Here is a 25090-nt window from a genome sequence, read left to right as displayed (position 1 = left end):
GACTAACTTTTGACAAAACTGAGCTTGGCGTCGGAAAACCACGCGCTTCTGAGTCGTCTTCGGCGCACCATCACTGTGATCAAAATTAGACATCACAGAAAGCAGACAACAGTCTTGAAACATGTTGTCCCGCCCTTTTGGTTTGTCTGTTTTGCTTGCTTCTTTCACAGTGAACGTTTTCATAGTTTAAATAAATAAATACATCTTAATATTACTACACATTATTAATGTGTAAGGCGGAGTGAAAGTTTAAATTTCTTTAATTATTTAATTTTAACTTTCCCAACAGCGTAATATAGTTACCGATCCTTCTTCGAGTAATGTATTGAGTATTTGGTGTATATATTGGATTTTTGTGGTGTCTTTGAAACTCCTGTTTATGTGTCATTTTACAAATATACAACAAATATATACACGCAAAGTTAAAATCAGCAGATTATTATTTGATTTAGCTGAGATTTTAAAAAATGTCACGGCATAATCTAACTGAAATTCTTCTGATATTTTAGTTCATCGGTGCTATTAATAATCACCGCTACTGTTGGGAGTTTGCTTACCTTTTGAGATGATAGAGACTACCCCGCTTCGCAGCCTCAAAAGATTGCTGTACAGAAAGATTGGATATTTTAGTCTGTAAGTGGGTGAAATGTTGATCTTGGCTAAGGTGGCGTCAGGACCCTCTGCGACTGAACAGCTCCGACAGCGCGCAGACAGACGGGAGCAGTCGAACCCGTAGGCTTCCCTGAGTGGACAGCTCCGTTTCAGCGTGGACCATAAGACGACGGAGCTCGCGTCTAATTTGGCACGCAGCTCGAATAAACCCTTCGCTTACAGGCATATGCATTAATCGATCAGTCTTGCAAGTTTGGGAGACGCATTCAAACAGGCCCTATTTCCCCTACGCCTCTGCTATGCTGGAGATTCTGACAAAACGACATTACGAGAGAGTTCTTCTAACTTCCTTACAACGATATCAGACAGTGAGTCCCCAGAGTCCCCGCCGTGGTCAAAAAGGACTGCGCACGGTGGTAAGAAAAACGGGGACAATTAATTCAAAAGTTTCAACAGAATTATATATTTTTAAATAGGTTGTAAAACACAATGATGGTGTGGTATGCAACGGTTGCAATTCAGGTTATTCTATAAGTGTCGAACTGCTGTTCTTTCCCGACAACTGCCTCACACAAAAACACAGCGCTGACGGATCGTCGAGTCAATATGCACCGCTAGGAAAGTTGCACCCAGACGCACAAATTCCGCATTAAAAAGAATGCGATAATTAAAATTCCACTCTCGTTTGGCTTGTCATCACAGTCCCAACATAGAAAGCGTGTTTGTGTTCATTTCTAGACTACCGTTTCATTCCAAATAGTCCACAGTGTCCGAATTCAGTCAGTGCAATAGGCCTGTTTTGTCCACTGTTTCTTTTTTTATCATTCATTATCTAAGACCGCCCCAAATCGCTAGTTGCATATGCTCTGTGGCGGCGCGATGTACTCCGACAGTGGCTTGAACACAACAGTCCCTTCATCCCAGCATCCTCCCGTAATGACAAGCACGGAGGATCCAATCCACGCGCACCTCAAAGATCTTCCTTTTTCTGCAACTGCGCTCTGAGTAAAACGTGGCAAGCTATTCTGTAGGACTGGATTCTAAGTTTCTGACATATAGAGCCTGGCTTCACCGCACCATAAAAGCGAGATCAGTGACTGGGTTTTTCCCCCATCTCTCATTGAACGAGCCTCTGTTGTGTGAATGAGACAAACTGTAGTGTGAACAAAAACGAATACGCTTTGTTGTTGTTGCTGTTGTTTTATATCCCAGTAATATAGTAGATGAAAGAATTAAAGAAAAACGAACGCAACCAGCCTTGTAATGGTCGAAACCACGAAGTTTGGAAGGAAACCTTCAAATATCTTATTAATCATAATTTATACTCGAGAATTACGTAATGGCTAAGAAGATAAGATACAACTGGACTAGCTCAAAAACGATTCCTTCCAATTGCCATTTCTTTATTTTTATCCTTCACTCCGACGTCTAAGCGAGTCTTTAGACTCTTTGCTGCTACACAAAGTTCCGGTACTCTCCATCTGTCCTTGAAAATAAGTAAGTACATTTTATTTATTGAGCACGCTTAAAACTACAAAAAACTGCTGTGCACAAAGACAGGATATACAATACATTTATAATAACCATCTCACAAAAAGGGCAATAAAAAGTTTATAAAAAACGGTAAAATAAAGAAATATTTTAAATGGTAATTAAAAATAATATTTAGAAGTAGGCTGTTCTACAGCCTTGGTGCAATAACTACAAAAGCTCGGTCATTCTTCAGCTTAAACCGAGACCAAAAGTAGCTGATCTGATGACCTCAACGACGTAGAGGCAGTGTAAGGGTATAGCTACTATCTATGAAGGAGTTGTTCCATTAATTGCTTTAAAAATTAACAAGAGAACCCAGTACTGGACCGGACGCCAGTGAAGGGATACTAAAATTGGTATAATGTAGTTCCCTTTTTTGGTATATGTAAGCAATTTCGTGGCCGCATTCTAAAGTAATTGCACACCAGCTAATGAAATTTTGTCTAAACGCAAACAGTGAGTTTCAGTAATCCAAGCATTGCAAGATAAATGTATGGATAACTTTTCCATGTCACAAAGATAAAAGGTTTGATTTTAGTGAGTGTTTTTGAGTTGCTAAAAATGATTCTTAAATGTAAGGTTAATTTGCTTATCAATCTGAGGTCAAGATAAAAAATAACAACAAGGTTTTTAACTTGTGGGAAGGTACCAAGTTTATTTAGAATACTGGTGGTGTGACAGCTAGACATTTGCTTAGTCATTCAAATGTTGGGGTTTAGAGGAAGATATATTTGTCTCATAAGCATAACAATGAAAAAAAAATTATACTTCCAAAATATGTTGCCAGGGGGTAGCATGTACAATAAAAAAAAAAGGACAGGTTCTTATATTGAGCCTTGAGGGACTCCATGTCCGATCATGACAAGAGATGAAAAACAGTTGCCAATGTTAACTCTAAAAGTCCCCCATCCAGATATGACTTGATCCAGTATAGGACAATCTCCTTTAGCCAAACTATATGTTCAAGTTGTTCAATAAGAATATTACAATATTATAATATCACACAGTGTTGAAAGCAGCATTGAAATCTAACAAAATGAGAATTCCCCAATTTCCAGAATTAATGGACAGTCATAAATAACACTGGACAACTATATATATATATATATATATATATATATATATATATATATATATATATATATATATATATATTTTTACAAAAGGCATGCTTCTGAGATAAAATTAGCCAATTTTAATTAAGTTGAAGGTGCTGAGCACGAATTTGACAACAGAAATGCTGACTTGGCTGCTGTGTCTTAGAAATTCACAGTTTTTTTATGCATTAGAAAAATTATGAAATAACATACTGTAACAGAAGTCCTGTCTATTTGTGACTTTGCTTTGCCTGTCATTTGTGGACCTGCTCAAGGTCATCTCTGACTAGCATCCAACAGTAATCAGCCAACATAGAAGTGGACCACTTCCCCTGGTATCTTTTCTCAAATGTTGAAATGTCATGATAAAAGCGTTTGCCATGCTTGTTGCTTACCATGCCGAAGTTTTCAGGGAAAAATTCCAAATGGGAATGAAGGAAATGGATCTTTAAGGACATTGTCGATCCAAGTTTGTGACACATTGACAACATGTCTTTAACCAATTACTTGTAGTGTCCAGCCCTGACATTCCCAAGGAAGTTAGTTGACACCAGACTAAATGCATCCCAAGCCTTTTTCTCGTCACCAAAAACTTCTCGTGACTTCTCATCTAACTTCTCGTCTATGAAGAGTTGACGGATCTGAGGACCCACAAAAAAATCCCTCTTTAATTTTTGCTTCGCTGATCTGAAGGAATTTCTCAGACAGGTATTTAAACTCTGATCCATTTCGATCCATGGCTTTTACCAAGTTCTTCATCAAACTGAGTTTGATGTGTGGGGGTGGTAGAAGTATTTTGTCCAGTTCTGCCAGTGCTGAACGCTGCACATTCTTCTCTCCAATCTTCAGAGACTTCCTCAGGGGCCAGTCTTTCTTCACATAGTGCAAAGAATGTGCTCTGCAGTCCCATTTACATAGGAAACAGCAGTACTTTGTATATCCCAGCTGCAGACCCATCAACAGAATGACTACCTTAAGGTCAGAACAGATATGCCAGCCATACTTGCTGTATTCAAGACAATCCAGCAGCTGCTTCATGATGTCATATGTCTCTTTCATATCCACAGTGTGTCCGACTGGAAAAGATGGAAGACGATTTCCATAATGCAGCAATACTGCCTTGAGACTCATTTTTGAAGAGTGTATAAACAATCGCCATTCTTGTGGGTCATGTTGGATTCTGTCAGAGCAGAACACAAGCTTTCCGCTTTCGATACAATGTCACTCGTACATTTTCCTGAAGAAGATTCCATTGCTGAAGTCTTGAGCCTAGTAATTTTTGCTTTGCTCTCGGACAGCTCCAGATCATGAACAAGATCATTCAGTTCTTCCTGCGTTATTCTGTGTGGTGCAGATGATGCACCTTGACTGAACTCAGGATCAGTTTCCTGATGATCATCCGACGTCGAAGGTCCAGGAAACTCCAGAGTCACTTTGTCTCCATCGTCATCGTCTGAAGGACTGAAGGATTAGAAACTTCTGTCGGAGGTTCGGGAACAGGAAGTCCTTCACCATGCGGAACAGGTCGGATAGCAGAAGGTATATTTGGATATGCTATTGCCCACTTCTTCTTCTTTGTAATGCCTCCAGAAACAGGAGGCACCATGCAGAAGTGGCAGTCAGTTATGTGATTGCTGGGCTCCCTCCAGACCATCGGAATGGCAAAAGGGCATCGACTTTCTTTTTCCATTCATCCACTGTGACAGATTTGCAGCACACGTACAACAACATATGTGTGGGGCCCAGGACTGGTCCTGGTCACTGATCTTACATCTGAAATACAGATGATCTAGCAATTTGATGGATTAATTACTAAATTGATGGTGTTAAATAGGACTTTAAGTCTATATGCATTTCTAGTTATTATTTCTGAAAAAGAATAACTGCCTGTTGAAGGACATTCAAACTGTTTCTAAAGATATCATATGATACATGATGTTTGTCTTTCTTCCATTTTCATTCTGCTTTACTACATTTTTGTCTGGCAGTTTATGTGTTATCATTTAACCACTGTTGGGGTGACTAGTTTTAAAAGGAGCAAAAGAACCATGGTTAGCAGAACAAGACGAATAAATAAATAAAGCAATTAATTTGTGCTTTGTTATCCAAATGGTCACTGAACAAAATGGTTATATAAAATATATGATATAGTCCAGCATAGCACAATTTAAAATTATGCAGACCTCTCTGTGTTACCTGTGTCTAGTTATTTTCTTGCCTTTTTTTACAAGATTGCTAACGTTAGTAAACAGCATTATACTCTTGCATCCTAATTCCTGTACCTTTGTGTGAACAAAAGTTATTTGATCTCAAACCACATGTCCTATATTTAGTCTTTCCAATAACAAATACAAAATAGGGATTCATAAAAACCACTTACTGTACACTTATTAGTTAAATACAGTTAAATCATTTAAACATTTAGGTCAGTTAATCAAGCTGGCACTTTTAACTCTTCACCAGTAATGGTTTGGTTACCACAGCTAGTCAAAATATGCAGCTCTCACAGAAGATAACTGAGACTTTAAAATTATGTAAATGTGTTTCAAATTATGTAAATGTGTTCAGTCCAACAGGTTTTCAAGCTTTATGTGGACTCTATAATTCACAATTTTTCACAAACATCATAACATTTTAATGTAACCACTCTCTGTCTATTTATATACATATGTTTCATGGAGAGATAATATTGTAGACACATAATAATCAAGCATGAAGTACACATAATGCTTACCCCATTTGGAGAACTCTAGAGAGATTTTAGATGCGATACACATAAAGACAGCTGCCTTTCTGTTATGCATAGGTGACTGAAATAACTCATTTGTGAATTCCAGCAGGAATTCTGTTTATAAAAATTTACCTTAAGGTGAAGTTGAGATACTTTATATCTGTTACTATGGCACAAAAGCACAACATAAACAATAATTTTACTCTCTCCTCCATCAGTAACAATTCCTTTACTCAGTCAGGAGTCTATAATTAGATATTGTTAATGATGGTCAAAAAACACTGGGAAGAATTATATCAACCATATAAGATTTAATTGGGCTTTTTTTTTCTTTCCTGATGCAGTCACAATGACTGGGTAAAGGGACCCAACTAGGGCATAAAATCCCATTCTGGAATTATTTTTGTATCATATAATAATGGCAAATTATATCCTAACACTTGGGACTGATATGCCACCATTTTACTATCCAGTGCATATCAACTTCCTGGTGTTTGTAGGAAGACTTGGTGAAGAAAGAATCGATTAGCTATTCCATAGATGCTAACATAATGGAAACAGAATAGAATTTAAAGGTAAGATAAAAATAAATAAATGCAATAAATGTATCGGTAGAGGAAATCAACTGCTTGTGAAAAATGACTATTCTAAAATATGCTTATCATCAAAAAGTCATAGATGGCAGCATATTTGAATGAGCCTCCACTAAAGATTGATCTGCTCCACTACATGACACATGAAAAATTGACATAGTTGTTTTATCACTATAGGCAATGTCATTTTGAAAGAGCAAGTGTCAAAGAGCATGAAAGAGAATCTTGGGAGTTTGGGAGCAAGACAGCCAGTTTTAGTGAAGAATAATGCTTAAAATCAACAGAAGGTGCCCCTTTACACACACACACACACACACACACACACACACACACACACACACACACACACACACACACACACACACACACACACACACACACACACACACACACACACACAGCAGTTATCCACAACTGTGTTTTCCTGCTATTCTCAATATCTGGAGCATCCATGTGTTTTGTTCTACCTGTCACATCTAATAATGTCTAAATAATTACCCTACATGAAACAAAAGAACAGAGCACATCTGTGCGAGTTCCTCCACAGAGGCTGGCCTTGCTGACAGAGTGGCGATCTGAATGGACCTGAATCTCTGCCTTTTTCCATTTACCTGCTTGTTAATGAAAATCAGGCTAAAACCACACCCTGTGTAAAGAATAATTATTCCCCTCAACAAAGGACAACTAAATGAGACAATACCTAATTTTTCTCTAACTCCGGTGAATTGACTCTCAGCATGAAGGCAGATGGAATCACTAAAGAGCGTAGAACATGAGGTGGGTATCACAAGGTCTTAACAATGTTAAAGTCTGCCAGAACTAGAGATTAAGGGAGCTCAACCCCGAAACACACACTGGCTGTCTCTAACTAATTCATATGCTCAGCTGCACCTCAAGAAATTCAGAACCACAAACCACAGATAAACTGCAGGACCTTGGACAGCTCTTTGAGGGCAGCGGAGACACACTGGAAGAGCATTGGTCAATAGACAAGTAGGATGCATGAAAGCTGTAGTTACCCTCTGGATTCTCAATAAGTCTTTGTTTTCAAGGATAAAGTACAGGGTTGTATAAACTCCTATACTGCTGAATTGTCATAATATTGACATATTTACTGCAGAGCACTAGAGTTAGCCTACTAATGTTAAATGCAGATATAGTTTTAGATTTAGTTAATTAGGCAAAAATGCTAAAATAAAAATTGGCTCTTACAAAGCTAACAATGAGGGAGCCCTGAAAGCAAGGGGGCGGGAATAGCATTGCTTTTATATGTATTCCTTTTTTTGGAGGACTGTGTGCAAAACAAAAAAGAAGACCCCTTAAGTTGAATGCAACTAGCTACTGTAAAAATGCATGGCTACTGTAAACCTGAAACTGAGGCTTTTCAGCATGTAGAATTGAATTTTTTGTCTCTCTGTTATTTATGTCCAACATCTACTGGGAAAAATTAAATACCTTCCCACAACAAAGTACATGTAACAATCTTTCCCTAATTTGGTTTACTTGGCATGAAGGCCCACTCCAAAAACACCTCTTAATGACATCTGTTTATATTAGTTATTGTACAGTGAATTTATGTTCAAAGCACAACCCTTATATTACTGGAAAAAGAGACTGGTTTTGCAGATGAATTCTAGTTCATATGCCTGGGAAATTAATCTTAATGTCTAGTTTTGAAAGTGGAGTCTCTTTGGGTTCTGCCAGTGTTTTTCATGACAGAATGAAGAATCAGGCCGTTGTTTATGGCTTCAAAGATGGAGCACCTCTGTTTAGCATTACAAACAAAATTCAAGCTGATAGGCCCTGCTTTATAATTACACCAGGAGCCAATGCATTGGACACTTCAGTATTCAGCAACACAATGGAGCTGGTTGTTTAATTCAGCCTTCAATGTGAAGAACATGAGAGGGAGCTGCAACTAACATGGAAATGAAGCAGAAGTATAGACAAGCAGTTATACTGTTAAATTGACTGCATATGCAAAGTAATAGCAGTAGATAAGGACTGCTGCTTTGACTTCATGTAATGAAATATGGAGCATGCTGAGTTAAAGTAGCCCTAGGTGTGGAAACAAGTATGAGCATGAGGCTACATTAAAAAGACACAAGGTGAAGATGAAGTACCATGGAACCTCAAAGTGTACGTCACAATCATTTGGGAGGTTAGCCTTATTATTGCCAGCAGGCTACAATGGACTGCCAAATTGATTTAATTATTCACTTAATTTAACAAGCCTTTTGCAGCGATTAAATGGGTGATCAGTTGAGGAGATTATTCAATAACTGAATGCTTAAGCATTCTGCATTTGGTGTGTATAACGTAACTGAAGAAGGTATAGAAATAGTGTTAGATTTCCAAAAATATTCAGCACAGATTGATGCTTAGTGAAGCGATGAAGTGAAAAGAGAATGAAGTGAAAATAAACACTTCTGAGTTGTGTGAATAATGACTTGTACCACTTATTCAGCCTTTTGAGATATGCATTATTAAGTGAAAGCTTTGATTCTAAGGCTCACAACCCTCAAAAAGAAGCTGAAACTACAAATAACATTTGTAGGCTTCTCACTGTGGATTACAGTTAGACCTTTGTTGGAGTATTTGATTAACACAGGAATAAGAATCGATAATGCACTTGGAAACATTCAGTTGTTGCATTTATAATACGCAGTTCAGATGGAATAAAAAGAAGCGATAAAAAGCACACTGATGTAGCCTGCTGAAATGCTCCTTATCCTTAAGACATTAAAGAAATGTTTCCATTGTTCTACGTAATGTTGAAAAAAAGAGCACTGAGACAACCTTGTTATAATTATACACAGATTTATGTGTATAGCCATAAAAAAGCAGATATCCCAGCGAATACATACATACATACATACATACATACATACATATCTTTCCATATAATGTGTAACAGAGCACTCTTTTCTTGAAACGTGTTTTGGTAGTCAGTTGTAAGTAAACAAGTCCAAAGGCCATTTGGATGTGTTTTAATTAGCAACTGCTTCCAGGGGCAGTTGCTAAGAGCGCAGTGTAAGAGGGACCCCTGAATAACCAGCAGATCAGAGGAGAGGCTCTCCTCTAATGGAAAATATTGACAGTACTAGATAGTGTCCATAGGTAGGCCTCAAGACAGAGCCTTCTCCCAAGCTGCAGCTCATTTCAAACTTCAGACTTTTAATTTGATGGCAATCAGTTAAACAGACCTTTTCAAGCTATGATTTTGTCTTTTGTTTTTGTCATTTTCTTGTGTACAGTTACTATGTAGGCTCACATACCATGTTTCACTGAAATGTCATTGAAGGGACATTACAATATTATATTCTAATAAAGATATTTAATAAAATAACTGTTACAAGAATGTAAAGTTTATTTAGAAGGGATTCTGCAACCAATATAAAAAAATCCATTCCTGAAGTTTAACCATTACACTCTAAAAAAAACATTGCACAGTGATTCATAGCTCTTTATGTGTTGTGAGCAGCTAGTGGATCTTGGCTTCTCCTTCCATGCAGTACTGACTCTGAGGCTGAAGCATCAGTTCTGATACAAGCAGACACTGATTACCTGCTGCTGCAAACCTGTTAAAACCTACGGTGTCTGCCTAAAAGATGCCAATACACACATCCACATGTAATGGATGACCATACTGTTCCCTGCCATGAGGGATATTTTTTAGAAATGGATTAACACATGCCTTTATACTGATATGCACTCCAAATGGCAAATTAGGTTCATGAATATGAAATAAGATCTTCAACAAGAAATCAACATTAACAGACTTTATGTTTGTGTGCAGAGTCCCTCCTATTCCAGTGCAAAACCATCCACTCCAAATTAGGAACATACAATGAACTCATGTTATGCATCAAATAGCCATTGTCTCAACATGGTGATGCTTATTGTCCTTTGGGTTAAACATATGACTGCGGAAAGAGATTTATCCTGCTGTTATTTGTGTTTTTATGCTTTTTGTCTGATCATTTATGTCTATTTTATCCTTTCTATTTATCACTAGAATCAGACCTGACTCAGCCAGCTCTCTCTAATGAGATGGTCTTATGTATGCTCAGCTAATTAATTTGTGATTTCCTCACATTAAGATTGATTTGCTATCTTTAGCCAATATTATTCCTTATTAGAGTGCCTTAATCCAAAGTGAGAAATATTCTGAGAGATATTTTCTTCATCTGGTCAAACTAAATTAAACCTAGCACCTTTGGGGTTTTTTTTACTGACCTGTTAAAGACTAAATAACTTTGCATATGGTATTAATGTACTGATTCCTGTTATGTTTACAAGCATGATGTTGTTTGACACATGCTAATCTTTTAGACTGTATCCACATTACCGAAGTGACAGTAAACACATTAAGAAAATAAGAGCTGTCAGTTTTCAGCATTGCATTAGTAAAGAGGTTAAGAAACCTAAGCAAATCTGAAAAATATTTGAACTCTAGTACATTTATGGAACCAGATTATAACATTAAAGTCCAAACCCACCAACTGAACAACACAGGCATGCATTTAACGTGCTAAGGAATTTATTACTTTCTAATCGGGTAGTCCTAATCTTACAAAATTGCATAAGCTTTACCTGTGCAATCACAAGACTGATGTCACTTGTCCCCCCAGTAGATTTGATCAAATACTTAAACATTCCCTTTAAGTCTGAGGGATGTAATGATCAAAAGCTAATGCAGTAAGCAAAGCCCACAGTGATAATTCTAAAAATCAACACTGGTAGGTTCTTTCATAGTAGGTTCATACATGGTAGGTTCATAGGGGCATAATGACCCTGGAAAACATAACTCATCGAACAAAAGCCCAAGCACGTAGCACACAACAGTGATATATGCAGAATATCAAAATGTATGTAACTATACATACCAAACCTGATGTAGTCTGAAATAAAAGGTCCATTTTTTTATGCCAGAGGAAACATTGATCTAAATTGCTCAGAAAGATGAAAGTATACCATGTAAGGACAATATTTACAGAGTGGTCTGACACAAAGGTTGAGGCACATGTTGGCCATTCCTCTTTGAGAGACTAGAGGAGAACATGTAAAATGGTGTGCAATAAAATGGAATTATATACAGAAGCCAGTTGATGTGGTGTATAAGAACATAATTTTCTTTATTCCCAGTGCTGATCTGTGAAGACTTGGTGATCTGTCTGGGTTGGTTCCTGTCTTGTACCCTGTGCAGGATAGCCAGGACACGTTATGCCCCCCATGACACTGAATTGGCTTAAGCCATTTAAAAAGTGAATGAATGAAAGCTTTTGGAATGCCATTCGCCATTCAGGCAGAATCTGTATCTGTATCTACCATGCTCAAGCCAAAAGTCTGAATTTACAAATTAATGAATGCTGTGGTGTATGAGGCTTGTTTCTGGCAATAGTTGTGAAGGGTTTGAAAAAATATATATTCATGTAATACTGTTACATCAGAGAAAATTTAGAGAAGAAAGAGTCAAACAATTACTTTGAGCATATTAATCAAATACAGTGGGGTTTATTTGTTTGTTTGTTTCAGTATTAGTTATTTAGTTTACTTATTGATCAATCTTAGGTGCACAAATGCAACATTGTTTCCAACTAATGTAACTACTGGGAGAATTGCAGACTGCAAAATGTTTTAGACAAAGCATGAAGTAACTGACAGTGGGATGCCTGACATAAAATTATCAAGATATGAATATGTATATGGATGGCACTAAGTGTGTCTAATGAAATGTAGCTAAGTGAAAATAAACTTAAATGATTGCAGAAAACAGTTACATTTCACCATCAGGTCTGATCTTAGCACAATATTGTCTGACAGGTGAGATTGATCATAGACCTCTTAGTCTTAAAGTTCTAATCAGAATAACTGTCAGTTATCAGTGTTGTTTAGTTCTCAGGACTCTAGGGTGGTTTGATACATTTGAAAAGTAAAGGATTTGCTGAATTTTTTAATTAGCATAAAGGACAGTAACAACTTTTTTTTTTTTGTCAAAACAGTATGTTATTGTTCTGGGAGAGATATCTATAAATGTTTAGGGGTAGATATCACTTGAGGTATGACAGCTTATGTGTTTCCCTTCCAAGGATGGGCTGCTATTACTCAGGGCATGTCAGAATTGATAAATACTCTACCCAATGTCAGCAGAGCCTAGGTGAATGAGTAGCCTTAAATAAAACCATGTGGATCATATTCAGGCCTATACACAGTCATCAAAACAAAAGTCTCTTAAAAACTGAGAGATGTGTATCTGACGTTCTGTGAAGTTCATTAGAGTTAAGTCGGTTGCCAGACTGGCCATGCATACAGCCTGTATGAGCTGCAGATCCATGAGCTTATTCCGGATGAATCAAATAACACATTTTCTTTTTAGGGAAACTTTGAAATACAACATTTTGTGTATTATCATTGTACAGCACTTTATGTATCAGATACTCAAATGAATGAGGGTCTTCAAAAGATGTTTAGCAGCATCACAGGGCTGGATAAACTAGAGGGTAAAGCCCAGTCTTGAGAGTTATAAGGAATGGATTTGATTAAAGGTTCCAAGGTTAAAAGTTTTGAAGATTAAAGGCATGTTAGGTTACCCAATAATGTTTTAGCAAAAAGCTCCCGTGCTTTTGCAGTTTACCTAGAAGAGTAGGTAGAGCAAGCTGCTAACACCACCACACTCAAGGGTTTGACTCCCAGGGAACACACATGCTGCCTTGGATAAGGTGCACTAGATAAGCGCATCTGCCAAATACTGAAAATGTAATGAAAAATGTAAAACATCATAGCTGTAAACCATTGAAATTCTAAAAGCCATTGTTAAAGCTTAGACTCGAAGTGGTGTTTGAGGCAGGCAAAATTAACATGAATGTTGTAGAGGGTCAGGCATGATGGATGCTGGAAAAACAATCAGCCCTGAAATACAATAATGTGGTCTTTCTTGGTGAGCAATGAAAGAAAGGAAAGGTCCTGAATCTTTCATTTCCTTTTAACATAATAAATGGTTTACTATACTGAAGAATGAAAATATGTACAAAGAAAACAACTGAAAATGAGTTCTATTAGCAGTGCATTAATAAATACCACAAATGCCTAGTAGTTGTTTCTGATGTGTACATTATGTTTCAGTAATTTGTCCATTTGTCTTCTCTTAGACATAATGAGAGTCACATATTCAAATATAAACAGTACTTTGTGATGTTCCATTAAGTTTAAACTGAACACTCCATTAGGGATTATTTATTTATTTTTTATTTTTTGCAAATATACTGCCATTTTTGTTTGCTTAAGGAATCCAGCTCCATTCTTATTTTACATATGTTACAACAATGCTAAAGCCCTGAAAGAGGTATTAGGCAGATACAATGTGCCCTCTATGCACTGCACTGAGCTTGCTAAAATAGGATATGACAGATCTGGGTCCTGGGCACAAAAAGAGCTCCATATTACTTTAGGACTGTACTCTTTTTTATAAGGCTAAATCTGAACTCCTCTAACCTCAAGACTCCATGTTTAACCTGTCGACCATGAGGAAATCACTTCTGCTGCATTTAGAACCTGACAAACAAGCAAAGTGTCACCCACACTGCCTTGTTTTAAATGGGACAATATTTCCCCTTATGAATGTATTTTTGAGATGCTTTACTAGGTAACTTATATAGTATGTGCTATTTCTCACAACCAGTAGGAGTTTTTACCAAGGATATCCAATGGTCAGGCTATTGTGGGATGTAGAGGCACTTCCTATTCCCCTGCCAGGGTGCAGCAACAGCTTCATCCTCCCTATTGGCCATGTCCCATGAGGTCTACAGATGCCCACTTCTTCATATCCTGCATGCTGACTTTGCAATTGTTTTTGACTTTTGATTTAGGATTCTCTTAAGATTCGTACTGAAACCACATTATGCTGGTTTACAGTGGAGTCTAGATTTCTGGTTTTTGTTGTTTTGTTGTTTTGCACATTGAATTGGAAATAAAGACATAGAGAATATTTGCTTTTATTTATGGTTATTTATCCATACTGGAAGATTAATAAAGCTATAAGCTATATAGCTATATACTGTCCCCCATTTCAGAGTACAAAACTAGACTGATATAACAATAAAGGCAGTTGTCTTTGTCCCAGATTTGGACAGAAGAGTGTACAAGTGTATTGATGACCCTCGTTTCATTTTTTTTCTCTGATCTCCTGAAACTAACAGAAGCTTTGCATTAGTTAATTCCTTCTAAAGTCCTCTTAACAGTAAAAAAGAAATGGAAGAGATTAAAAGTATTATTTCAGGTATAAGGTATTATTTCAGGTGTAAGTCACACCTGAAATAATCATTCCTGTAGCATTTGAGAATCATGGTTGGCTGCACAGATCTTGGTTCAGTCCCTTATTCTTTTTAACAGAGAGCAATGAGTTGACACTCAGTTCAAAACATGAAACTTGGTAAAAACTATTTGCTAGAAGGCAGACACCACAGCAAACACATCCCCATTGGCAGCTAACTGTGGTGTCTGCATTTGCATTTTTAGCTGATACTTTTATCCAAAGTGACTTACAATTATTTCGATGTTGTAGTGTTCTCCGATCTTGGCATTTCATCACTAGACGAGGTGACATCTTCAGTGCAAGCATCATACTGTATTATATCTGTATGATGACATATTCATATTCAAAAAGTAAAAGACCATCTCAATGACACCACAACCTGCAAGCCCATTAACAAAGACCCTATAGTCTGGTTGACTAACAAGATCAATGCAACTGTTAAAAAGCTCCTAGAATCATAACACATAACCAAACAAAAGTACAGGAAGATGAAAGCAAATGACAAAAGCAAATGTCACACAGCTCTATGGACTGCCAAAAATCCACAATGGCATTCACGGATCGAACAAGGTCCATGAACAAACAAATATTACAACAAAAACTCACGGACCAAACACAGTATGACACTCGCACTGAGGATGTCACGTCATCTGGTGATGAAATATTTGCAACCCAAATGCAACCCAAAGACTGGAGAACACTACAACATTGAACTAATCAACCCAAAGTACCAATATTTACCTTGATTTCCACTTACAATTATGACTGAGCACAATTTGAGCGATTGAGGGACCTGCTCAGGGGCCCAACAGCAGCAACATGATGGTGAGACTTAAACTGACAACCTTCTGATTACTAGTCAAGTCCCTTAACCACTGAATTACCACTGCCCATACCATCTGCTTCACCATTTCAGTGAATAGATTTACACAAAGGTTTTCTTGTCACAGTGCACGGCAAGTTTTTAGCATTTTATAGAAAAAAAAAGAAAAATGCATTGCTGATGACAGTTGTTTTACGTGAGGGTATTATCTAAGTCCCTGCTTGTGACTGTCCAACCATTTCTGCATTTTCTTTTCTCTATATTTGTATAAGTGCTTTTATTTGTTTGTTTGTTTTTGCTCTTTTTTCACATTTCTCTGCTTTGAAAATGGTTAAAGTTCTCTGCTCTGTAGTAACCCTTGGTATGGTTGCAATTTCTGATGCTTTCCTAATATTTTCAGGCATTTAGGATGCCTGTGTTTTTTTTGCTTTTTTTTCCTCGCTGCTATTCTTTGTTATTAGTGTCTTTTCATGTATCTGTGAACAACCTAGAATTTCTTGAGTAAAAACAAGTTTGTAGAAAAAGGCAGAAAGTGAGAAAAGAATAGAAGACAAAAATTGAATAAAAGTATTTTTTTATTGTTCTGAGCCGCTTTTTCCTGATAAATGCTTGATTCTGCCTGCTTGTAACATATTGAGCTCTGCTTGAGTTGCATAGTAGGCTGTGAGTCTGAGACAGCAAGCTGTCAATCAAGAATGATTACTGAATGAATACTAGAACCATTCTTACCTTAGAGTAAATTTATTAGATTTTTTGACCAATTTTTATCTTATTCCAAATTGTAAATTTGCTGAAAGTTTAATTTTTACATTTTTTGTACATTTCTTTTTACATTTACAAGGCTTCCTAGGAGCATTTAAATTGTGTGCGGCTGTCAAATTTTTAGATTATGGGATATCTTAAATCCCATTTATTACTTCAGCTGGGGTAGCATGTATGGACATAAGCTTGATCATTATATTGATTTGTGCCTTTGCAAAAACATATTTTGAAACATGGTATTGATGTAAACAGCAGTGTGACCATTAGTTCAACAAAGGTTAGTTCAACAAAGGATGCTGTTATGAGGTCAGAGATGAGTACAAAGTGGATTTGCTGTGCCAAGTACATGTTCATGGAGTTTACTTGCTTACCATATATATATTTATTTGCAAATAATCAAAGAAAAAATGACACAGTTACTAAAACAAAGCATTGTTCTTTTGTACATTGCTTTGGTGTTTGGTTTAGCAGCCAGGATTGCGAAGAGTCTAATTAGTGTACTGTAACCCAGTCTAGAGTAGGCAATACCACCAGGGTGTTTGAGATATAATAATTTTATTCTATACTGACCTTGTATAAATTACTAAAACATATAAAAAGCACCCACAAAGTCAATTTTCATTTTGCTTGCCATTGTATTATATGGTAAATTAGGCATTGTATTATATGGTAAATATGGTGATTATGAATATAACTGCAAGTTCAAAAGGATTACATCTTTCATTTTTAATGGTTCTAATCAAGTGAACAGTTCATGTGTTTTTGCACTACAGCAGAATCAGCAGTGAATGAAGCCTGCATTTATTTAAAGTCTTGAGGTAATACATTTTCTTTTGTCTTTATTTGAAGATAAAGCATTTTAAAAAGTAATCCAAAAGTAATGAGAAGTAATGAGATTATGTTATTTTAATATAAGAATAATTTAGATTAGATTACTGACATTTTAACATGTATTCTGTTAACAGTCTGTGATATTGGCCCTTGAACTTTTTTACCTTAAACTTTCACTTCTTTTAAAGTACTCCTTTGCCAAGGCAAATCAGGAATGCATTGAGGTCAATGCTTTTTGATTAATTTAATTAATATTAGTTATTTATGTAGCATCGATTCAGTGTAGAGTATTCTTGTGTTGAAAATTGACTTTTTGGTTAGTGTTTCTGAATGGCAGGTAAAGCTCCACAGAATCTTTGAGTTCACAAGGAACATGTGAAATGAGGAGGTACAATGAAACACAGATACCAGAAGCAGTTGTGGAACTTACTACCATCAGTTTAGTGGGTCTCTGTGTTTAGATCAATCTTTTACAGGGTGTGAAAGAATTGTTTTGAAGCTACAAACATGCAAGAATGGTCACTAGTTCAAAAATGAGATTAACTGACATGGTATAAGACTTTGATTATACTTGACACTTCTCACCATGGAGAAACACAGTTGCTGTAGATCTAATCTGTGGCTGTGCCTATTTTCAGAAATAACTGTACCTAATCATATAGGGAGTATCAGTATAGGTGTAAAATGTTTTATGAGCGATGTAGTTTGTAAGGGATGTTTTGGCTGACGATGTAATTACTATTACTCATTCATTATTGTTATTTTGGTGTTGTTTGTTGTTTTGGACAGTGACTGCCAATAATCTTTGAAACATGCATGAATCTATTTGAACATGATACCATTAATGTGGAAAAAGATGAGATTCAGAACCCTGAGACAGTGACTTGAAGAACCAGCCCATAATTCCATATTTCTGATTTCTCTGTACTGCATGCAGTCTTATCATGGCCAAAAACACGGTGAATCTTGTAAACTCAGAGAGAAATAACATAGCCGCTGCTACCCTCATCTGTCTTCTGTACCTTTTTATGGTCATATTAATGCAAGACCCCCACCCAGTGACCCGAGGATGACAGAAGTCCCCCAAGGATCCCCAAGAAAACTTTCCAAAGACTTGTATTCTTTCTCTGCAAGCTTAAAACCCTGTCTTTGTTGTGTAGGAGAAGGAGGCATGAACGCAGAACGCATTAATGCATGAAGGCATGAACTCAGACTCTGCTTTCAAAAAAAAGGAGGACAAAATCAAATGGGCTCCTAAAAAGTAAAAACTGTCTTTCTCCTCTGGCTGGGGGCAATACCAGTCCAGTTTATTCTAAGATATGCTATTAAACTGTAGACGCATAAAAGGCTCCAACATTTTGGCAGTTTTTTTGCTGCAACACCTCCTTACACCTTTTCACTACATCCTTCAAGATATCTTTTTTTGTGCATGACTAAAGTGACTCAGTACAACCTAAAACACCCTTACCCATTCTAGTTTGATTCATGAAACCCAGTGGATAAAATGTAAGACATCCTCAAGAGGTTAGCACTAGCATTTCCATATTCCAAGCACAAGCAAGTGACTTTAGATCTTTTGGGTCCTGGAATCTCTGCAAGTCATAGCTGGAAATCTAACCATCAAACAAAGCAATCAAACTCTTCGTCTGAAGTTGTCAATATATTTCTTGAAGCCTTTCACTCATGTCAGCTGATTCAAGTATCAGTTGAGGAGCGGTTCCTTCTGGCTTTACATTCAAAAAGCTGAACTCCCAATCAGTATCAAGTGTGGAAACCCTGGAGGGGTGAGGCTTGGAAGCCTGCAGTGTAGCCAGTCTCTCTGACATTTTTACTTGTTTTGATTGTTTTATAGTTCTTGATTAGTCTGTTGTATTTATACCTGCATTGTCTATGAGATTTCTTCAGTACATGTGTGAAAGTCTCTCTCTCAGTTCCACATCAATATTATTAGAACAAGGAGAGTAGTTCTAATAACAGTGGTGCAAAACACAGCATAGAGACTTATATCACCATGAAGCATGAGGTTCTGGCTCTCAAATGGGTGATTGCAAAGAATTTCAGGGGATATTTATTGGAGAGGTAGTGTATCATTTACATAGAAAATAATCCATTAAGCCATTATTAAACCATTAAGCTAGGGGCAACTGAACAGAGGTGGCTTATCCCACTTATGTTCTTTGGTGATATATCACACAGGGAAAAGTACCAGCAACAGAGATGCCCTGTCTAGAGGTTTTTATCAAAGATATTCAAGCTGTTGCAGCTGGGGAATAAATTGCTGCTACCATAGGCAAGCTGTTTAGTAATTATTGGTTTAATCAGTCCTGTTGCAGACTCTTCCATTTAAAAGAGCAATAATCCAAGCACCTTCTCTATCTGGTTTGACCCTATTAAACTACAGCAAATCAAAAACAGGTCAGTCACCTTATTCCCTGTTCTTTGGTGTGTCACACAGAATTCCTCCTAATGAGAAAGTTACCACCAGTACTCCAGAGCACTGGACTTGCAGACATCCGAAACAGCTCAGGACTACTCTCAGGAGCTCAGGAGTGAGCATATTCATATTCATGTCTGAGATGCAGTACTACAAAGTCACTTAATCTACTTAAAAGACCATTTTGTGAAGGGGCATAATAAAATTGAAAACATTTGAGCACCCATGTCGTACTAGGTTGAGATGCCTCCATCTGTTGTCAGCCAGCTGATTGGACAGGAGAATGTCTGTGAGTGCATCAAGCTGAGATAAAAGCAGTCAGTCTAACAAATACTCATGTAGTGAATACAATGTCTGAAGTCCCACCTGTTGACTTCCATGATTCAGACTGTAGTGCTGATGAGAGATTTCTTAAGATGGTACTCAATGGGACAGCCACGGGGGTCTAGTCAGCAGTCAATTGCCAATCAGGACAGGTAAAAAGCAGGTCAAGGTCCAGAATCACAGAGCCTTGTGCCCACTAGCTGAGAAATTTGTGAGTGTTTATGGGGAGAGTTGAAGTTGAGGTATGCCCTGAAGGTCAGGATTCTGGCCCTCATCAGACCACTAAAGTAAAACCTGGGCAGCATTCAAATTCCCATAATTACTGTTGTTCCCTTCATTCCAAATTAGGGCAAAAAAAAAAATTATTTAGGCCATATCAGTGAACAGCCGGAGAGAACCAATCAAACAGAAGACCTAAATTACACCTTGTGTTGGACATGCTACTCAGCAATGCAAATTGCTGTGGCAAATTGCTTTGGTGAATGCTATTCAGCATAGCAAAATATACTGTGTCTGTTTTCAGAAACCCACTGGAATCTGCTTATATCAAAGTAGGTACACAAATCTCTCCATGTGGCTATGCATGTTCTTAGCCAGTAGCACTGGTGTTCATTATGAGTGTTTATTTCAACATCCAACAGTGGTGAAATTTCAAAATTTCAAATGAGATGCTTGAATTGCAGTGGGTGCCTATGCTTGAATGTCTTCCATCTTCTTTTGGAGCATGGGAAGCTATATATTTCATATAGACCTAATTAAATTGTTACCAAATAATAAGTCAGTTTTGGGGTTCCCAGTTAACTGAGTTGTGAACAATTACAGTGTTGTACAGTAGGTGTGCAGAATCACATGAATATGCCAATGCATATTCAACACCATCACCCAGAAGTGCCAATTGTTTATATTTACACATTTTGGAAGACACACTTATCCAGAGCAACTTACAGTTTCTATTATGTTGCACAGAGGTAGGCAAATGTAGTGTTAGGAGTCTTGGTCAATTAATCTTATAGGTATAGTATCATGTATTTGCCCAGACAGACGATTAAATACCAATCCCTCACAGGAGAGGCAGCATTGTTAGCCAGTACAGTAATCACCATTAAACACACACACACACACACACACACACACACACACACACACACACACACACACACATACACACCCCTCTGGAGTGATTGTATGTTCACTGTTACCATTTTATTGCTATACTGCTTAATACACTACAGATTGTACCAACTACCTCAGGGGGGACTATACTATAGCCTTATGCATTTAGGAGGGTTCCCTGCTCTTTCCCATTGTACCAAACATTGTATTGGATCTTGAAACTGAGGTGTGAACTGAACCAGGACTTCTGTGTACCATTACACCTAATAGACATTCTGGGTATAAAACATATGAACTAAAATGGAACCTTATTAGGTTCTTTAGTTAAATTACATTATAATTCCTGCCATTTATAAAAGCTTGGTCCATAAAGGAGTGGAAATAACCCATGTTTAGGAAGATTGTTGGGTAAGCCTGCTAGCTAGCTAGCTAAAGACAAGCATCTTCCAGCCTTCTAGATAGTAACTTTCCAAAACCCTATCTGACTGATGAGTTAATAATCAACGCAACAAGATCATAGCAACCTAGTACTAACCAGCTGAGCCAACAAACTAGACAGCTAATTAGTTAGGCAATTTGAAATGGCAGCCTGAGGTAACTGATTTAGCATGGACATGGTACCAACTCTGCACTGTGTTGCACAGAAGTGATCACAGTCTACTGGTTCCATTTGGTTTACCCTAAATAAGATGTACAGAAATGCAATGCACAAAGATACAGTCTATTTTTCAGTTGAACTCCTTTCATTTATGCACAAAGCAGACTCAGCATAAGCAATTATACTTCATTGTTATGTGCTATAGGAATTCCTTCAGATATACCAGTGTGAAAGTTACCATATGACATGCCTACTAGACCTGTTTCTAATATGCCTTGGAGAAAACGGTTCATTTGCGGGCCATTGTTGCGTTAACTGTTGTGATTAAGTGTGACATCAGGAATAAACTGGCCAATCATTTCTATGCATATTGTGTACTTGTTTGTGACCCTTTAGTAGGATGTGGACATGCCTGGGAAGCCAAAGAAAAAATCAATTGGATGGCCAGGAGCCAAATATGCAAACTTATTTTGTGCATTTTCCTTTCATTGCTTGCAAAACACACAAAACTTGAATGCAAACATAACTATAGACACTGATAATACTGATATTTTATGCAAACCAACTCATTCACAAAGTTACCAAACATCTTCACCTAATTTAGTGAGAATAAACATAAGGCAAATTAGCCATGCCATATTAAAATGTGCTAGAATCATTTCTGAAGTTGAGAAGAGTAAAACCATGGCATGGGTAGTTTGAAAGGTATGCTTTGCAGACATATACATAAATTGGTAATTGTATACATGTATTATAAAATTGAATTTTCAATTTTAAACCTCTTTGGGTCCCTTCTGCTCTCCCAAAACATGAATAAAACAAAAAGAAGTTTTTCCAGGTAGGTGTAATGTGGAGCAATTGTGAGGTGGATGCATTCACTGAGAAGAGTGAGATTTATTAGAAGCAAATCCATAATCAGAGTCATAGTCACAGTCCAGGAAAACAGAGTATGTACAAAACAAACAACATGAAAACACAGAGGCTAGATCAAACAGCTGCATGTCAGAAACACAAACAAGAAAGGAATTAACAATGACCAGCTACAACACTGCCCAAACACGGGGTTTAAATATGTTTACTAATGAGCGTTAACAAGACACAGGTGATAGAAATGAAAGGCAGGGAAACTTAACAAGGAAGCAAAGCAAAATAAAGACACGGCAAAGCACGTGGTTTGGCCAGCAACGTGCAGTAGGAGGGTCATGTTCGTAGCCACACCTGCACACACCTGTATTGTGTTAGTCTTTGTGTATTTAAACTCTTGTCCTTGTGGGCAGTGTTGTTGGTTATTGTTGGTGTAATGTGTGAATGCTGAATGCTGAATGCTGAATGCTGAATGCTGAATGCTGAATGCTGAATGCTGAACTTGCTATTGTTAAATGTAATTGTGTTTGTTCAGTGGTAACTGTGTTGCGTTCATTGTTTGTAACACGTGTGAGTGCCGTCGTCTTTAGGTTTCAATTAAATGTTTGTCCATGTCGAAGAGAGTCTGTGTGTTCTGCCTCTCGCCCTGCGGCACTCGGGCCACCACACGTTACAAGAGTAACCATGATGAAAGGATACCAGGTGGGGCCCATCGTGACAGTATGGTTGTGTACTCAACAGCTGTCTTGGTAACATCCAATTTCTTTTTTCAGTTATACAGACTGACCGGGATCCTATCTATTTGAATAGGAGAGAGCAAGCTAATCTTTTAAAACACATTCGTAATCACTAGTAAAAACTGACAAATAAGATAATTGGTTCAAATAACACACAAAAACAACCTTTCACATTATTCAGCTACTGCACATGCTAATATCACAACAAGTCTCTTTTTGTTGAAGAGCAAAAATTTCTGCAAAACATTTCATGTAAAAATCTTTGACCAATATGTGATTAGAAACTAGAATCACCAGTAGTTTGTGTGAAATATTTCTATTCAGTCGGACTATGAAAATAATCTGTAACACTTAAAGACTCTTCACTCCCAGAGTGAATCGATCCAATCAATACCCAGATACTGGTTCTGGTCTTAGAAGTTTCTTCATGGGTATCATTCAAACCCAGTGATTGTGATCTGGACTCAAGATCCTCAAATCCTTCAACTACTGAATCACTGTCCTTGTAAGGATGGGCAAGTAATGCTAGCCTTACACCAAATGACTTTTTAAGCAATTTTACTGTCACACAAAAATTTCTAATGTCAGAATAAAATCATGAGAGCTTTGCTAGAGTTGAGCAATGCCCCCATCAACTCAAACATGTGCTGTAAGGTCAGAATAGCAGTGTGTGTTTTCTTGATGTTCCGATAAAATCAACTGTGTTTCATGTTATCATGAATTTTTAGTCTTGGCTCATGCAACTATTGACATGGACATTGTCAACAATCAGTAGGTGGTGGTGCTGTCTCCAGAACCAAACAGGAAGCAGAAAACTGGGTACAGAAACATCTCTGGTGGTGAGATGAGACAAACTATGGAGGAAACAAACCACTTTACAGCTGGGCCAAAATCTGCTTTTGTTTGTACTCCATTGCTCAGATTCTCATCTTGGAATTTTCCAACAAGAGCATGATGGAATCTAGTTATATCTTGCAAATATCGCCAATATCCCCAGTCTCTGCAAAGTCATAATCTGTGTCTTCTATTGTGCTTACCATAACAAACTAATAACCAACAGATGGTTTCAGTGCTCAACATTAATTTTTCCACTCCCGTTTCTTAGATTGCATGAGTGTTGGCAAGTTTTTATCAGTGACTGGGTATACTGCTGTTTCCTTCATACCTGCACACCTTTTCTTTACTCTCTCACCTTTGTTTGCGAGCAGTACCCTGTCTCTTACATTAAGGTAAGTAGTTTTCACCTGTAGCCTTTTGATAAATACTGCTGCTCTGTCAGCATTTCATTGAGCAATACTTGCTACTTCATTAAGATGAAACATCTGACATCTCTGAGGACTTGCTTAAACATTATGTTTCAAGTTTCAGGTTTGGTTTATTTGTCACATACACAGTCATACACAGTACAACTCGCAGTGAAATGGTTGAGAGTGCTCTGTCCAAACTGAGAAAAAAGAAAACAGGGGTGCATAGAGAAATATATATTCTATATATGTACAAAAATATATTAACAATGTATGTACAATGTATGTATATTATGTTTATATACACAATGTACAATGTATATGGTTGTGTATGTATATGTACATAATGTACAAAATGTACAGATTTATTTGTAAAATGACATATTTACAGTTTTTACAGTTATGTTACATGGTGGTGGTGGTGGTCCCCACAGTTTAGGGGTAGGTGGTGGTGGTCCCCACAGTTATGTCAACAGGAAT

At 37.3% G+C, this 25090-nt stretch overlaps 1 protein-coding gene across 3 annotated transcripts in view; it reads right to left on the bottom strand.

Moving 5' to 3' along the window:
* Positions 1 to 1534, bottom strand: part of large1 (xylosyl- and glucuronyltransferase LARGE1) — a 32167-nt gene extending 30633 nt beyond the window's left edge. For all 3 annotated transcript variants that reach the window (XM_027003922.3, XM_081723648.1, XM_081723649.1), the window contains exon 1: positions 558 to 1534. The gene's annotated coding sequence lies outside the window, so the exon portion shown is untranslated. The remainder of the gene's footprint in view (positions 1 to 557) is intronic.
* Positions 1535 to 25090: the final 23556 nt, after the last annotated feature.

The sequence above is a fragment of the Electrophorus electricus genome, chromosome 11 (assembly GCF_041902795.1).
Source record: "Electrophorus electricus isolate QZ-2024a chromosome 11, ASM4190279v1, whole genome shotgun sequence".
NCBI lineage: Eukaryota > Metazoa > Chordata > Actinopteri > Gymnotiformes > Gymnotidae > Electrophorus > Electrophorus electricus.
The sequence above is the reverse complement of the archived record's forward strand: the minus strand, read 5'-3'. Positions and strand labels throughout refer to the sequence as shown.